This window comes from Furipterus horrens, unplaced genomic scaffold (genome assembly GCF_987537825.1).
Source record: "Furipterus horrens unplaced genomic scaffold, mFurHor1.1.pri manual_scaffold_3, whole genome shotgun sequence".
Classification (NCBI taxonomy): Eukaryota; Metazoa; Chordata; class Mammalia; order Chiroptera; family Furipteridae; genus Furipterus; species Furipterus horrens.
The window spans coordinates 18253880-18269360 of NW_028327173.1; the positions used below are offsets into that span (position 1 = coordinate 18253880).

Genomic DNA, 15481 nt, shown 5'->3' on the forward strand with positions numbered 1-15481 from the left:
CCTCCGATAAATCATTTTGTGGTTTAAAGGACACCTGTGAGCGATAAAGCAAGGTCTTAGTCTCAACTTGAACTTAGAATTCTCACTCCAAACCTTGAACTTGCCCTCTAACCATTACACTGATTCTTCCTGTTATTTCGTCCATAAAATACTTGGTGAGAACTGCTGCATTTACCAGACGCTAGGTAAGTAAACAAGACCCAGTTCCAGCGTATGTCTCTTCTGGAACCCAGGGCCCCACACTAAGATTATGAAACATAAAGGAATGCAAAAAGGGCTGGCAGACCAAAGCAAGTGACTGTAACTGCCCACCTGGATTAGCACAGCAACTTGCCCCCCTAGTCGTTATATCTTCCCATCCTCATCCCATCAAATTCCCAATCCACCCTTGTATTGTCAATCCAAATTCATGTAATGGAGGCCTCTTCACCATTAGGCTCCAAACCATCTTCCTAGTCTTTATTTTTTCTTTTCTATTCTTTATTTTTTTTGTCCTTTTTTTTAATTTATTTTTTCCGTTAACATTTATCCCCCTTCTACCCTCTTCTAACTCCACCTACTCCCCTTCACCCCCCATCTTCCTAGTCAGTTCCCTGCCACTGCTGTCTTCACTCTCCCAATTGTCTGGCACACCATTTTTTATTTTTGCACTCCATCTTTTTAAGACCTAGTTTAAATGTACATTCATTCAACAAATAGATTGCTCGTTGTGCACCAAGCTTTTTGCTAGGGGCTGGGTATCTATTAGTAGATAAGAGACAATATTCTCCCTTAGAGAGTTTACAATCTCAAGTGGGAAACAGACTACTAGCAAGTACACAAAAGTGTAAAAGAAAAGAATAACAGAATAAACTAGATTTATCTTAAAATGTGATGGAGGGCCCACTTATTCAAGGACCGAGATGGCCCGGATTGCTGGAACTTAATAGGTGATGGGGAGAGTGGCAGGCAGTGAAGTTGGACAGGCATGTAGGGGTCAGCTCAGGCAGGACCTTGTAGGCTATAGTGGGGACATAGAATTTTTACTTATTGTGCAATGGAAAGGCATTGGAGGGCTGAGGAGGGGTCAAATGATTTTTTTAGGAGATGACTGGTGGAGTTCTTATCAGATGATTGACAGTGCAAGTATCTAGGCTTCAACCAGTTTATACTACATATCTGTTTCCTATTACAGTGTAAGCTGTTTAAATGACTCCTCTTGCAGCTTCTACTTTGCAGAGGTCAGGGACTGCCACATATTATTAAGAAAAGTAAAATGCCTAACAGCCTATATATATATATATATATACACATCTGTATTTAATCTTCACCCAAGGACTTGCTTATTGATTTTAGAGAGAGGGGGAGAAACATCCATGTGAGAGATAAACATTGTACAGGCCCTGACTGGGGACTGAGCCCGCACCTAGGCACGTGCCCTGATTGGGAATTGACCCCACAGCCTTTCTGTTTACAAGATGATGCTGCAACCAACTGAGCCACACCAGCGAAGGCTATATTTTTATTTTATTATTTTAATTTTAATTTAATTTTTAAGTTATTTTAATTTTTCTTTTTTATCCTGTTTTTTATCTTTTTGTTTTCTTTTTTTTTCTTTTTTTATTTTTTCCTGTTTTTTATCTTATTTTTGCAATGCAAGGACCTTATTTATTTTTAAAAGATTTTATTTATTTATTTTTAGAGAGAGAGGAAGGGATGGAGAAAGAGAGGAAGAGAAACATCAATGTGGAAGAAGCCTAGATCAGTTGCCTCTTACACACCCCCAACTGGGGACCTGGCCCACAACCCAGGCACATGCCCTAGCTGGGAGTGGAACCAGCAACCCTTCAATTTGCAGGCCAGTATGCAATCCACGGAGCCGCTCCAGCCAGGGCTATATTTTTTATTTAAAAAAAAAAATTGTATAATGTATATGTACATAGAAAATAGTCTGGCAAGATAAACACTAAACTGTTAGTAGTTTGGGGAAAGCATTCTTACAGTTCTATACTGTTTAGATTTCTTTACAGTTAGCACATACCTATTGTTTTCATATTTAAAATGAAACACGTGAAGGATTCCATTAAAAATTTTGTTTTCTATTACAGTTGACATTCAGTATTATATTAGTTTCAGGTGTACAGTGTAGTGGTTAGACATTTATAAAACTAACAAAGTGATCCCTCTCTGTAAGCCTGGTACCCACCTGACACCACACATAGTTATTACAATATTATTGCCTATATTCCTTCCCTGTGCTGTACTTTCCATCCCTGTGACTATTTTGTAACTGCCAATTTGCACCTCTTAATACCTTCACCTTTTTCACTCAGTCCCCTAACCCTCCTGTCCTCTGGCAACCATCTGTTCTCTGAATGTATGAGTTTGTTTGTTTTGTTTGTTCATTTATTTTGTTTTTTAGATTCCACATATAAGTGAAATCATATGTTATTTGTCTTTCCCTGACTTGTTTCCTTTAGCATTATACTCTCTAGGTCCATCCATGTTGTTGCAAATGGTAAGATTTCATTCTTTGCATTATTCCATTTTTATGCCATTCTGGAAAAGGCAAAACTACAGGGCCAGAGAAGAGCAGTGGGTATCAGGATTGGGAATAGGAGGAGGGAGTGGCTAGAAAGGGGGTCAAAGGAACTTTTGGGGATGATATAAATGTTTGACTTTTTAAGAAGATTTTGTTTACTTATTTTTAGAGAGAGGGTAAGGTAGGGAGAAAGAAAAAGTGAGAAACATCAAGGGACCAAATCTGCAACCAAGGCATGTGCCCTTACTGAGAATTGAACCTGTGACTTTTCGCTTTGTGGGACCATGCCCAACCAGCTGAGCCACACCAGTCAGGGCTAAATGTTTGATATTTTGATTGATTGTGGTAACAAACAAATGTCTGTGCAGAACTGTATGATAAAAAAGATGAGCTTATTGTATGTAAATTATACTTAAGTAAACCTAATTTTAAGAAATGAAATATGTGGGGAAAATAGAGCAAGGACTATATTTTAAAAATGTTTTAAATTGCACAACAATAATTCATTATGCTTTTTAAAAATTATAACATTACAGGCAGTCTAAAGTCCTCTGTCATGGCCCCCATTCTGATCTCCTCTTTTCTTCTCAGGGATAATCACTGATGTGTGTGCTTCCAGATCTTTTTATTTTTAGTTTTTTAAAGATTTCATTTATTTTTGGAGACGGGAAAGGAGAGAGAGAGGGAAACGGACTGGTTGCCTCACGCACGCCTCCATCTGGGGACCTAGCCCACAACCCCGGCTTGTGCCCTGACTGGGAATCCCACCGAGGACCTTTCAGTTCGCAGGCCGGCACTCAATCCACTGAGCCACACCAGCCCGGACCTTTTTTTTTTTTTTTTTTTTTTTTTAAGTTAATACATATAAATATGGGGCTATAGAAAATATATAACATTGGGTCTTATGTACACACGTGTATGCTCTTTTATTACATTAACGGTGTCGTGCGGTACCCTATTCAACACCTTTTCACTCTTTTTATACCTGTTGATGAAGTTCTACTTCAATCATTCCAAGTCCTTTGTTAATGGTATCATGCTGTACCCTATTCTGCTCTCTTATCAGTGTTTTTTGATGTCTAACTCAATCCTTGAAAGTGCAGCAGATAGCATTCCACTTTATGAACACACACACATTCCGCTAATCTGTTGCGATGGTGAAGGCTGGGCAGCTTCGTTTTTTGCTTTTACAATGATCTATGCCTCCAGTGCTGGAGTGCCGGGGAGGCTTCAAGGAGTGGCACAAGTTAGTGCATTGTCAATTTTAATAGGGTGGGATTCGAGTTTCCGCAAATAGGTACCCACACGCCCCCGAGAAGGAGGTTTTCCCACAAAGCGGACGACAGGAGCGGCCCCGGCCCATTGCAGCATAGAAAGCTTGATTCCTTCTCGCAATCGTTCTTTTCTGCCCTTTCGGCAGCACTCGCCGGCACCTTCCCAGCAAGCACTGCGCTATTTGCATATCAACTTACATTTGTGCCTTTGCTTATAAATAAACATCAAAAGACAAATAATAGTGTCATTGTAATAGTTTCCCTCTAGTTCAGGAGGTCTTAAAATTTCCTCAATTTCCAGAGCATGGGATGGGAACATGTATACACATTTTTATTCACTTATACTAAAATAGGTGCTCGCCAAGGATGCCTCCCTGCTTTGGGTTCTCGTGAGGCAAAAAGGGCTTCTGTCGTGAGTGGCACACGTAGAGCAGCTTGATTGCTCTACGTGCGGAATCGACATCAAGAGATTTCGGAAGCATAATTTTTTGCTATCGGGGCAGCTAGTGATCGTTGGTCCTGGCGCCCGTGATAAGTACTTAAAAAAAAGAAATTTTATTTTTCTCTACTAGTAGGTTGTTTCGTGTTGTGTTCCTTTTTTAAGTCAGTACTTTATGTCCCAGTGTTTTTTTGAAGACGGGGATTAAGAATAAAGGAGTTAAGATAAAAGCTAAGTGGGTTAACCCCGAGGTTTATCGCGGAGGGGAGGGGCTGGTATTTTGCGCAACGAGGATGAGTATTTCCAATCATCGTGTGAATACTGGACTCTTGAAAATGTTTTTCCTTTTTTACAGGCACACAAATCTCTTCCGGAAGCTGAGTTGATGTTTTTCTATAACTTTTGTCCTTTAAAAATATAGAGGCAGTAGTTAAAAACACCAGTTAAGTAGCACTCTTACTGCTGGTAGCAACAACCTTTCTGGACAGCAATTCAACAGAAATTCCATCTCCTAAGTGTGTATCTTTAAGGTATTTAGCGGTAAGAGTGCATTCATTCTAACAGTAAAGGTATACTGTACACCAGTAAACCCAGTGCCTAACTTCACAATGCTTAAGTTTAGTGAAGGAAAAGACAAAGGGAAGACAGCATTGAATTGGGCTGGGAGTGGGAAGTCTGGGAAAACTTTCCCGAGGCAAAGACTTTGAAGCTAAAACCTAAAGAACAAATAGAAGACAACCAGGCAAAGTGGGAGGGAAGGGCTGTTTAAGTAAAGGCAAAGCCTTGAGGGTGGAGAATGTGCTACAGTCAAAGAAAAGCCAAGATGGCCAGAGTGAGACCATCCACTTGGCGGGACACAGGGAAGCCAAAGGACTCCACTGAGGCTGGCTTGTTCCTTGCAGTGCTTTTCACAAAGCAGAAGAAATGAAAAATTAACTACAGCAGGTATCAGCAAACTTATGTAAAAGGCCAGATAGTGTATATATATATATTTTAGGTTTTATGGCCATACCATCTTTGCTAGGCATTCAACTCTGTTTCAAAGCAACAGAAGATGATATATAAACAACTGTGCATAGCTGTGTTCCAATAAAACTTTATTTATGGCCCTGACTGGTGTGGCTCAGTGGATTGAGTGCTGGCCAAAGGATCCCCAGTTCAATTCCCATTCAGGGCACATGCCTGGGTTATGGGTCAGGTCCCCATTTGGGGGTGTGTGAGAGGCAACCACACACTGATGTTTCTCTCCCTCTCTTCTTCCCTTTCCCTCTCTCTAAACAACAAAACAACTACTACTGCTTAATTTATGAACACTGAAATTTGTTCTTTCCTTATTTTTCATATTTGTATTTATTGATTTGAGAGAGAGAGATGAAGGGGGAGAGGGGAAAACACTAACCTGTGTTCAACTTATTTATGCATCCATTGGTTGATTTTTATATGTGAACTGACTGGGGATTAAACCTACAACTTTGGAGTATTGGAATGAGGCTCTAACAAACTGACTACCTGGCCAGGGCTTGGAATTTGGATTTCATGATAATCGTCATGAAATAGTATTCTCTTACTTTTTAAAATATAGAATATTTCTCTTTATTTGCATGTTTTACTCACAACTTAACATCCTTTTTACAGGTTGAATTGAGCTGATATAATCAAAATTATTTCTTTCACCCAAATAGGAGAAATTCAAAATTGTAAACATGTAAGAAAACAAAATAAAAACGCTGATGAAAATAAGTCACTCACTAGAAACAGTGTCCGTTTGTATAATATATATGATTTGGAACAGAATTTCTTTATAGATCAGGCACATGTTTCTACAACACCTTTATTCCTGCCAGTTTTATTTCATTCCAGTCAGTCCTGCCTCCTATGAAGGATCAAAGGGATGTTGGTCTTGATGGAAATCTGTTCTTTCAGACACTGCTAGTACTTGTCGGGGACCAGGAGTTAAGGGAGACTCCAGTCTGCTGGAACCAGGGAAGCAGGGCCTGGCTCAGCAGCGCCGGCTAGTGGCTGGAAGTAGAAGGTGTGGGATGCAGGGATGCCAAGCCAGGTGGGCCCTATCAGGAGAAAACAGCAGTTGTATCTGAAGGGAAAACTTATGTAACAAAGTGAAATGCTTGCTCCTTCTGACTCTATCTTAATTGTAGGCTGTATTTTCCCGCTGGCCTTCAGGCAAACAGCTCCTGCTACAGATATACTAATTGTTATAGAAATTCTGCTTAAGGCTTGAGCTTTTGGCAAAGATTTGTAGGAGGCTCAAGACTGGACTCAGATTAGCAGAGGACAACTGACTGGGAACAATGAAATTTAGAAATTTCCGGCTCTTTCTTGGATACCTGTAGGTACCTAGATGTCTGGGGTATTCACATACCTCTTGTTCCACCTGTCCTCCCTCCTCTTGACATAAAAGAAGCCTGAATTCTGTGCTCTCTTAAGATGGATTTGAGAAAGAAGCCCTAAGGCCCCCCCTCCCCCATCTTCCTGAACTGGCACCTTCTCAATCAGTAAACTTTTCTTTACTCCAAACTCTGACATTTTGAATATTGGCCTTTGAAGCATTGGGAACATGTACTTTGAACCAGTAATACTTACTTAGGCTTGTTCCATTCAGAGAGACCAGAATAGCAAGGGTGGTGTATAGAGAGAAGCTATGAAAAGTCCGGTGTTTATTTAGAGATTTCCTGCACTTCTTTAAAAAAAAAGAAAAAGATTTTATTTTATTTTTAGAGAGAGGGGAAGGGAGGGAGAAAGAGAGGGAGAGAAATATCAATGTGTGGTTGCCTCTCACATGCCCCCAGCTGTGGACCTATCCTGCAACCCAGGCATGTGCCCTGACTGGGAATTGAACCAGTGACCCTTTGGTTTGCAGGCTGGCGCTCAATCCACTGAGCCACATCAGCCAGGGCTGTATGATCACTTTTATAGGAAATGTCCAGAAACCGTGTATCTATAGAGACAGAAAGTAGGATTAGCGGTTGCCTGCGGCTGGAGGTGGGAGCAGGATTGACTACAAATGGGCATGAGGGATCTTTTGCAGGCAAAGGAAATGTTCTAAAACTAGATTACCATGAGAGATGTATACTTCAAATGGGTGAATTTTATAATATATAAATTATACTTTAATAAAGCATTTTTTAAAAAATCAAGAGCAGAAAAATTAAAAATATCAAGAGCTGGAAGGAGAAAAGTTCACCCAGCCAGGAGCCTGAGAATATAAAACCAATTTATGGAGTAAATGCTCTAATTTAGGAACTTGACCTTAGCGGATTTCTTGCATGATGCACTTCTGTGTGTTAGCTGATCATGTCAATGACTCCCTCATTTAAAACCCTTCAATAGCTCCTAACTAGCTTGAGTTAACATCCTATTGGTCTCAATGGATCCACTACCATCTTTCTTCTCAGGGCTCCAGCCACACTAGTCTTCTCTCTGTATCTTTGAAGCTACTACTCATCTTGCCTCAGGGCCTCCAGGAAGTTCCCTCCTCTGCCTGGAAATGCTTTCTCAACAGCATCTTCCTCATTCCTCTCTCCCGAAGTGGCTGACTCCTCATTCTCCATAGCTCAGTTCAGATATCACTTCCTCGGGTAGGCCCTCCTTAACCTCTCCATCCCTCACTAGCTTGGCTCCTCACACTGTTAATGCTCTTTCATACCACATGTAAAACATCAAAATCATTATTAATGAATTAGTTGTAAACTTAATTGTTCAATATTTATATTTGCAGAATGTCACCTATGTGAAGTCAAGGAACCTGTCTACATCTTGTATACCATTTGCATCCTTGGTATCCAGTGTAGTACCTGACACATAGTAGGCACTCAGTCCATATTTGTAGAGCACTTCACAATTTATGAAGTACTTGTGCATATACAATTATATTGGCTACTATTTATTAAGCACCTACATGTCCTTGGATATACGAATAAGAGTAAATGAGATAGCCTGCTCCTGTCCATTCTAGAGATGATTGTACTCTCCTAAGTAGGAAAAGAATAATCTTCCTATTTTAAAGGTAGTCTAAGCTTCTACCACTTGTAAGGAAGAAGCAGAACCTTCTGAAACTAAAATGAAACTTTTTCTAATAAGATCATAGACTCCCAACAGGATGGGTTTCCTGCAGGTGGGTGAGAGGAGGGGAGGTGGTTCAGGGAGATGGATTTTGAGAGGCCATAAAGCTTTGGCATTTTGAAGGGTAGAGGGAAGAGGGTGTCAGTTTGTCAGAGGATAAGAGGAAGTTTCCACCCTTCAGATGGCCAGATAAGCATGGCTCCTCTCTTAAAACCACCAAACCTGGCCAGTGAGCTCCCTTATTGGTCCACATTTGGGATATCGGGATTAGTGACCACAGACAGGAAATGATGACCACACAAAAACTATGTTTCTGTACACTTACAATCCAAAAAGGAATTTAAGAAAATTCCACTTACAGTAATATCACAAAGGGTAATATACTTAGGAATAAATTTAACTGAGGAGGTGAAACTTACCTGAGGAGGAGTGTAACTTATATACTGAAAACTATAAAACATTGCTGAAAGAAAGAAGACACAAATAAATGGGAAGACGTTCCATGTTCATTAGTTGAAAGACTCAGTTTTATTAAGATGTCAATACTAGCCAAAGTGATCAGTGGATTCAGTGCAATCCCTATAAAAATCCTTAAACATTTATTTTACAGAAATAGAAAAACTCATTCTAAAATTGAATCTCAAAAAACCCTGAATAGCCAAAACACTCTTGAAAAAGAACAAAGTTGCAAGAATATTCTTCCTGATTTCAAAACTTACTAGAAAGCTACAGTAAGTAAAACAGTGTGGTAGTGGTATAAATACAGACATATAGACTACTGGAATAGAATAGGGAGTCCAGAAATAGACCCTGACTGACATCAAATGATTTTAAATTTATTTATTGATTGATTTTTAGAGGGAGAAAGGAAGGAAGGGAGAAAGAGAAAGAGAGGGGAAGAGAAACACTGATTTGTTATTCCACTCATTTATGCATTCATTGGTTGTTTCTTGTATGTGCCCTGACCAGAGATTGAACAGGCAACCTTGACGTATCCAGCTGATAGTCTAACTAACTGAACTACCAGGTTAGGGCCTCCAGCTGGCATTTCTTGAGTGCTTACTACATTCCAGAAGTTATTCTAAGTCCTTTCGTGTATTCTAAGTTCTCATTTACTCTTCACAACCCCTTGTGAGTGAGGTATCATTACACTTTTACAGATGAAGAAACTGAGGCTGAGACAGAGACTGATCCAAGGTCACAGAGCTGGCAGAAATTGAGTTGTGTCCTCTTTGACTCCAAAACCAGAAAGCCAGATTCTTATTTTGGCACTGGTGGCGCACAGTGTGTAAGGATAGAGCTGGTGCTGGGGAGGAAGTGGATTCACTGGACTGTATCTAGATTCCAGACTTTTCCCCTTGCACCCACAGGCAGAACTTCTTCCTTTTCTCTTTGCCTTCTTTTCTGATTCACTCTCCATCTGTTAGTGGCTTCTGGCTCCTGAGAATGTGATGGCAGAAGGTGGGGTAGGCTGTGGAGGGTGGGGAGGTAGACCCACTCGTGCAGGCGGTTCTTAATAAACAAATATTTCTTGATTGCTCTCTATATACCAGGCAATGTTTAGGGGCTGTAGTCCTGCTGTGAATAAAATAGGTTTTGTACGTGCTCCCAGGATTCCATGGGGAAATGGCAAGGGCAAAGGCCATGAAATGTGTGTTTTTGGAAGAAAACTGGAGAGGCCTAGAGAGGCTGTGGGAGAGTGACAGAAAGAAAAGGAGTCAAGAGAAGATCCCAGCACCAGCTCATGTAGGGTCTTGTAGACTACAATAAGGAATCCAAGATTAATTCTAAGGAGAAAGGAGGCCTTTGGAGGAATTAAGAATGAAGACTGTGGAGTGGTGAACACACAATACAGTGTACAGATGATGTGTTGTGAAATTGTGCACCTGAAACCTGTATAATTTTGTTAACCAGTGTCACCTGAATAAATTCTATAAAAAGAAGAAGAAGAAAAAGAAGAAGACTAGAAGGCAGCATGACAGGAAGTGGGGAGACCAATTAGGAAATTTTGGCTGTAACATAACAGAGAGGCAGGTGATGATGGTGGTTCCGAACAAGGGGGAATTCAGAGAGGAGGTGGTATTAGAGGAGTCCTGGGAGATGGCTGAGTGGTGAGAGGTGAAGGAGACAAGAGGAGAAGCAGGTTTAGTGGTGGGGGTGGGGGGCAATCTAAGAAAAGTCAGGGGTAGAAATTATGAATTCAGTTGTGGACATGTTGAGTTTGCAGAGTCAGTGGCTGGCCAAGGAGCTGACAACACTGTTCCAAGTTAGAAGCAGATGCCTGGTAGGAGAGACCAGGGGCTGCCACCTGGGAACCCATAGGCCACACTTCTTCACAGTTGGATAATGTAGAGCCCAGAGATGTTTGAAGTTTTTTTTTTTTTTAATTGATTATCAATATTTACAAATTCAGAGATATCAAAAAAAAAAAAAAAAAAACTCAGGATTTCTTCCTCCTCTTCCAAATTGGATGGTCTGGCCACACTGGGCCAACGTCCTGGGAAAGCTATGGCAGGCTGGAAGAGGAGCTGCTGCTCCTCCAGCTGGACTGATCAGACCCCAACAGGACTGTTGCAGATTTCACACAAGGCCTGGGCCTGGCAGCACTAGAGTTTCAAACTCTGGAATGGGCAGGAGGTGGCACCCTAGAAAAGGAAGTTTCACCTGGCCCAGAGCCTGGACTGTGGACAGACCCATTGGGAGTGGCAGCTCTGTGGCTTCTCAGCCATGTAACCCAGGAGGTGCCACTTAATTTCACTGAACCGGCCTTGCCTCTTCTGGAAAATGGGGATAGCACTCCCTGCCTGGAGAACAAATTCCCTACTTGGAATTTCAGCTACAGGAGAGTTCCTAGTGGCAGACACAGAGGTCTCAAGCAATGCTAATTTCTTTTCCCTTTAATCCAATGAAAAAATCAGAGTGGTTGGGTCATAGTACTGGCTCAACCACTTACCAACTGTGTAAGCTCAGTTTTCCTCTATGTAAGATGGGAACACTACTAGTACCTACCTTGTGGGAAATAAATAAGTTAATATAAAGCATTTAAAATGGCATGGCACCCAGTAAGTGTTAGCCATTATTGTTGTTGCTGCTGTTGCTATCACTTAGCATGGAATAAATATGCTCAAGAACCAGCAGAGCCACGGTTCTTGCACCTGGCTGGCCATCAGAGTCATCTAGGGACATTTTTTTAAAAGTTTTTAAATTTTATTCCAAAGGCATTTGGAAGAGATTTAAACATTTTAAAGATTTTATTTATGTTTAGAGAGAGGGGAAGGGAGGGAGACAGAGAAGGAGAGAAACATCAATGCATGGTTGTTTCTTGAGCGCCCCCCCCCCCCCAGCTGGGGACCTGGCCTGCAACCCAGGCATGTGCCCTGACAGGGAATCAAACCAGTGACCCTTTGGTTCGCAGGCAGGTGCTTAATTCACTGAGCTACACCAGCCAGGGCAGGTCAGTTTAGAAAATATTCATGTCTGGGCTCTACCCTCAGAGATCCCACCTGAATTCATCTGGGGTGGAACCCTGGTATAGGTGTTTTATAGAATCTCCCCAAGTGATTCCACGTGTAGTCAGGGATAGAAGATCCACAGTGGAGGGGTCATCAGGAGCTTGGGCTCTAAGTGCAACTGCCTATGTTCAAATCCATCCAAGCCAATAAATGATGCATAAACTTGGGAAAGTTCTTAACCTCTCATGTTAAACTGGGTTAATAACAGGACCTGGGATGTTGTATAAATCTAAAGTGCTTAGAGCAATGCCTGGCAGCTAGCAAGCTTTCAGCAGACCTGGGCATCACTACCCTTCAGTTTCCCTGCTATTTCCAAACTGACTGCAGCCACTGTGGGCTTATGCCCAGCTGGCCCTTCCACTGTTCAGGTTTTTTATTCACCCAAAATGAACAGAATTATCTTCCAAACAAAATTTGCTGAGATATCCCAAGAATGCTAGAGGGGAAGATAGAACCAGACTGGGCATTCAACTGTAGAAAGGAAAGAAATAAAGAAAAGAAAGAAGGAGAGAAGGAGAGAGAGAGAAAGAGAAAGAAAGAGAGAGAAAGAGAGAAAGAGAAAGAAAGAAAGAGAAAGGAAGAAAGAAGGAGAAAGAAAGAAAGGGAGAGAGAGAGAGAAAGAGAGAAAGAAAGGTTGACAGTTCAATTCTCAGTCAGGACACATGCCTGGGTTGCAGGCCAGGTCCCCAGTTGGGGGTGCTCAAGAGGCAACCATGCATTGATGTTTCTCTCCCTCCTTTTCTCCCTCCTTTCCTCTCTCTCCATCCACTGAGCCAAAACAGCCGAGGCCCTCTCTCTCTAAAAATAAATAAATAAAATCTTTTAAAAAAAGATAATTCATCCAGGTAAAGGAAAAAAATCCATAGGAAAAATATTGAAAGGAAATGTGCCAGATGTTAAGTAAATGTGGTTTTTTATGTCTGCTTCTCCACCCTTCTATGCACTTTATAATTTTCTACAGTCAACATGTAATTAATGGGAAAAACAATTAAATGGAAAAAAATTAAAAAGGAAAGCCCTCACATGACTTTTTCTCCTCTTAAAATAATCATCTTATTGCTGTGTCTTAGTTCTTCCTTACTATCAAAAAAAAAATTTAAAGAACAGTCTCCATTTGCTGTTTCTGCCACTTCCCTTCCCATTTATTACATCATCCATTACAATCTGGCTTCCTCCCCAACCTCAGAGGTCATCCCACCCTGTAAAGATCACGAATGATCCTTGTTGCCAAATCCAGTAGCTTGTTTTTTCCTTGTCAGATCTTTACAATATCTGACATCGTTGGTAGCATCCTTTCCTTCTGGAAGCTCCTGACTGCTCTCTGGGTTTCCTCCCTCTACTCTCTTCAGGGACCTAACCTTTCTGACCACTTTTGGTTGGTCCCTGCAGGTTCCTCAAAGTTTAATGTTCTCCAAGTTTGGGCCTCTAGCCCCTTCTCTCTACACTCTTCTTGGATGGCCTCATCTACTCTTGCCCTCTGTGGTTCCATCCCAAATTCCAGCGCTGGCCTCTTGCTGGGTACAAGTCAACCCAACTTCCTTCTGAACACTTTCATTTGGATGTCCCTCAAACACCTCAGACTTGAACAAGTCCAAGGGACTCACCTTCCTACTTTCCCTCAATCCCCAACCAACTCTTCCTGCTTTGTTCCTTCACTGGGGGTCATCCTTGTCCCTCTCTCATTCTCATCCCCCACATTTGGTTGGTCACTAATATCGGTTGCTTCCCATTTAGAACTGTGTCTAGAGCACATCAACACTGCTGATGTGTTCTGGCTCTGCCCTGCACGAGGCCCTTTCTCTCTCTTGCCTGGATGATCATAGTAGTTTCCCCACATCTTTCTCTTCCTGGTCTTTCTCCTCTCTAGTCCATATCTTATAATTTTTCTGATCATTCACTCATTCATTCGATCAACAAACATTAGCCGTGCACAAAATTCTGCTCCAAATACTGTGTGGGATAAATAACAAATACACAAAATAGGTAAATAAATCTTCTAGGGGATTTCAAATCCCGCAGTGGCTGGGAATGCCTATGAAGGAAAGCAGGGGGGTTGAAAGAAACTAGGGCGTGGGAGCCGAGTTCTCACAGATGTGGTCTTTGCCCTGCAATTGTCTCCCAAATGAACTTAACAGGTGCCCTGATGAACCAGGGGTAGCAATGATAGAGAAGAATGTGGCTGGGGACCCTGCTTTCAGTGGGGAGTCAGGGAATGCAGTGAGTTGGGGGGCAGAGGAGGGTAGGAAGATTATGCATGGGGCTCTAGAGGGGAGTTTGGGTTTTATTCTAAGTGCAATGGGAGGCTACTAAAGGGTTTCTAATAGGGAAGTCACTTTTAACTTTATCTCTTTAAGAGATTACTCTAGGTGCCTAAGGTGAATAGCATTTGGGGGTGAGGCGGATAGGGTTGCTGAGTACTGGGAAACTACCGCAGGGGTCCAGGCAAGTCCTGAGGGCTGGGGCTGGGTGTTAGCAGTGCAGTCAGAGAGGACTTAAACCCCCCTTTGTTTATAGCTCTAGGATAACACCTATCACACAGTACTATCCTATAGGTTTACAATTCTGTCTCTGTAGAAGATGGTCTAAGAGCTTATGAAAGGCAGGGACAGGTTATGGGTAAATGTCCAATGAGTGTTTGATGCATAATCAAAAGATATAAATGGCTCCTTTAGGAACAGTTCACATGGGTCAAGAGTCGTCATGACTAGGCCTCATTATATTCAGAATCATTTGCTAATGTGTTAAGTCCTTGATCATAACAAACACTAACATGGGTACTAAGCCTCCTCATCTGATCCTGGAAACAGCCCTTAGAGGTGAGCACAGTGGGAAAAGCTTCTGTTTTACAGATGAAGAAATCAAGGCTTCAGGGATGTGTGCCTTGGCCAAGATATCCACAGCTACTAAAGCCAAGCCTAGAATCCAGCTCGTCTAACAACCCCCACCCCGCCCTTCCACCCCGTCTCTATTCAGTTCTGTTGTTTACTCCAGGGCTGCCTCACTTGTCCTTGAATCAAGAACTTGTAAAACTCCCTGTCACCTCAGGACAGAGGGAAAAGAGAGAGCAGAGATATGATTCACAGGAGGCAAAATGGGGAAGCAATTTTCCTCCCCCCACAAGAAAAGTGTCTACACACCACCACCTCATTTGTTCTTAGTAAGGACAGCAACCATCTTAGGGGTTATAAATATGGATTCAGGAGAATCAAAGCGCCTAAATATAAATCCTCTTTGCGCCACTTAAAGGTTATATGACCTTGAGGGATGTTAACTTCTTTTGGCTTCCAGGTTATCTGTAACAGAATGAAAAGCTGCCACTTAGTAGAGGTTCCATGAGGATTATGAGACAGAAGTTATCTTCCCTAAGACCCAGCGGTATAGAAAGGTCTTACTGCTTGCTATCTACTATTACTGGCCCCCGTTTTCCTGATCACTTTTCACGTATCATCTCTTTTAAAACTCACAGCCTTACGCCTGACGTGAAATAAAGGTTTAGAGCTGTTAAATAACTCCCACAAAGAAGTTAACACTTGAACCTAGAACCTCATGACCAGGAAAGCTTAGCAAACATGCACGGGTCAGAGAATGTAAGCAGCTCGCTCACGGACTCGTGACCAGCTACTGCTCTATACTCCACCAGATCTGATTCCAAATT

At 41.8% G+C, this 15481-nt stretch overlaps 1 non-coding gene across 1 annotated transcript; it reads left to right on the plus strand.

Annotated features, from left to right (window-relative positions):
- Nucleotides 1-4191: 4191 nt before the first annotated feature.
- LOC150014486 (U11 spliceosomal RNA) lies at nucleotides 4192-4325 on the plus strand. Its single transcript, XR_016510358.1, has one exon. It is a non-coding gene; the product is annotated as a U11 spliceosomal RNA (small nuclear RNA).
- Nucleotides 4326-15481: the final 11156 nt, after the last annotated feature.